A 2,639-nucleotide genomic window follows, 5' to 3' on the forward strand; every position below is an offset into this window, starting at 1 on the left:
GCCCTTTCTGTGAAATTTGTACCCTCCTGTGTGCCCTTCACAAAAAGGGAGGGGTTGCTCAGAGCTGAACAGCAAACACCTGGGCTTTCACTTCTCCAGCTGTTTTCTTCTGGGGGGCATCCTCATGCTATCATTCTGTCCACTTACACCCAAGCATCCTAAAAGCTGATGGAAACCTCCAAGGTCATTTTTATTAGGGCCTCCTTCAGTTCAGCACCCCTTTATGAGAGTGAGGGACAGACCGAGTCGAGTGAGTCCTTGCCTGCCTTATCTAGATCTGTGGGTTCTGCCCGCTTCCCTACTAGGCACTGTGTGTGTCGCAGGGACCGGTGGGCATGGGTCGCAGTGTGTACTGCCAAATGGTGTGGCATCGGAGTCCAGGGTCAGCGCCCAGCTTCACTACAGGTGACAACAGTGCCAAGCTCATAAGGTTCTCAGGAGGTCCACATGTCATGATGGCCTGGTGCCTGGCACACAGTAAGCTCTCAGTAAATATTAGTGATTATTAGCATTACTAGCTGGATAACCTTTCATACATTACTCAACCACTCTGTGCAAGTTGCCTCAATGAGAATATAAGAATAGGACTGTTTTTATATTATTATACTATTATTTAATATAAAATATTTTTTTAAAACATAATCTATTTACACGATAAAATAGCATTGTTTTAGATAGAATTAGCATAATTCCGGGTATAAGAGAGATGCTCAGTAAATATGATTTCCCATTTTCTTCTCTTCCTTTCACCCGCTTTAGATGAAGATCTGGTTTCTCCTTGATCTCCACTTTGAATCTAATTTCTGTTAAGTGAACCAATTTTAATTCCCACTCAACACATTTATTTAGCACCTACTGTTTCCTTGGCACTCTGCTGTGTGCTGGGGACACAAAGATGAATCGGCCATAGACCTGCCCTCCAAGGACTAATAATCAAATAGGGGAGACTGACTGAGAGCAGGGGATCCTGCAGTCCAGGCTGCGTGCAGGGAATGGGGAGTCCCAGTGGAGTAAAGGAACAGCCTTCCTGGCTTCGTGCTCTCTAGTACCTCAGTTTCCCCTTCTGAGGCGTGGAACTACCTTCCTTTCTTGTTCCTTGATATTTGGAAGTGTGGACCAATCTGGCTGATGTGGTTTCAGTGTTGTGGTAGCCAGAAGGGCTGAGCCCCTTTCTTCTTCCCACCTACCTCTCCCCACCACCAAGTACCCCAGATCCCACCCTCCCCACCTTCCCCAGACGCTGGAAGCTCATTCACAGGGCTGCAGACCTGGGAACCTTCATCCCCCTTCTTGCAGTGCCTCCTCCACCTGACTGACCTACATCCAACACCCCCTGGCAACTCTTGACCACTTCTCTCCCCTATGGGCTCCACCTTTTCACCAGATCTTTCTCCCAACCCCATCCTCTCCCCACAAAGAAGGTTTTGTAGGGACCAGAATACCTCAGCCCCGATCCTGTACTGTAAAATTCAGAATTATATAACAGCTGGATTATGGGGCGATTATTAGCTCTGCTTAAAGATTTTCCGTTTATACAAGGATTAGCTTCAGGGTTCCTTTAAATAGCCAGCTTTGCTAATGCATTTGTATTGCAGAGAAAGGGTGGGTGGGAAGGAAAAGGACAGGACTGTGAAGCAGAAGGCCTGAGTTCTAAGACAGCTGTGTGATGGTCATTTTACCTCTTGGAGCCTCAGTGTCCTTATTGGCCCTGCCCAGCCCCAAGCATTGCTGGGGGAGGACCACACAGGCAGTTTGCAGTGGGCTGGGTGCAGATTGAAGTTGGTGGCATCAGGAGGGGCAGATCCTCACCACAGTGGTGTGGGGTGTGATGCAGCCTGCCCCCGAGACATTTCAGTGTCCAAACCCTAGCCGGTGCCTGCCCACCTCTCCATCCTGGTCTCCTGCCATGCCCCCACCTGCCACACACCTCTGTCCCAGACTTCCCACACTACCTCCAGTTCCCTGGATGTGTACTGCTGTCCTGTCTCTCTGTGCTTTGCACATCCCTGTCCCACTGCCTAGAATGCCATCCTCACCCTCTCCCTTTCTTGGCTGGGCTAGCATCTACTTGTCCTTCAAGACAAAGCCTAGTTTCTCCTCCTCCAGGAAGCCTTCCCTGAGCCCCTTCCCTTAAGGAGGGTTAGACACCCCTTCTCTGTGCTTCACGGGCCCGTGGATATGCATGTGTAAGACCTTATTGTGGCTTTTGGACACTTTATTGTCCAATGGCTTTATTATCATTGGTCACTTGTTTGTATCTGCCATGAGCTGCTGGGCTGTTGTGTTTGACTCAGTAAATGTGTGGTAAATAAAATTAAATAAATAAGCCAATAGTAACTACTTTTTATGTAAGGTAAATGCATTCTATCCCCAGGCACCTGGAGCATCCCGCCCTCCCCAGGAAGCGCACAGAAATGTCCTTGTGAACAAAACCTGGATGTTAGACCACACCGAGTCCAAAAAATACTGGCTCCACCCAGCCGTGTGGCCTTAACTGAATTATTTTGCCCCTGAGTTTCCCCATCTATAAAATGGGATCGTAACAGTCCTGTTCTCCTAGGGTTGCTGTGGAGACAAAGTGAGTTAGTATGTGCACTGTGTTTAGAACGGCGCCTGGACATAGAGGTTCCGCGTTTGCT

The sequence above is a fragment of the Galeopterus variegatus genome, unplaced genomic scaffold (genome assembly GCF_000696425.1).
Source record: "Galeopterus variegatus unplaced genomic scaffold, G_variegatus-3.0.2 Scaffold1517, whole genome shotgun sequence".
NCBI lineage: Eukaryota > Metazoa > Chordata > Mammalia > Dermoptera > Cynocephalidae > Galeopterus > Galeopterus variegatus.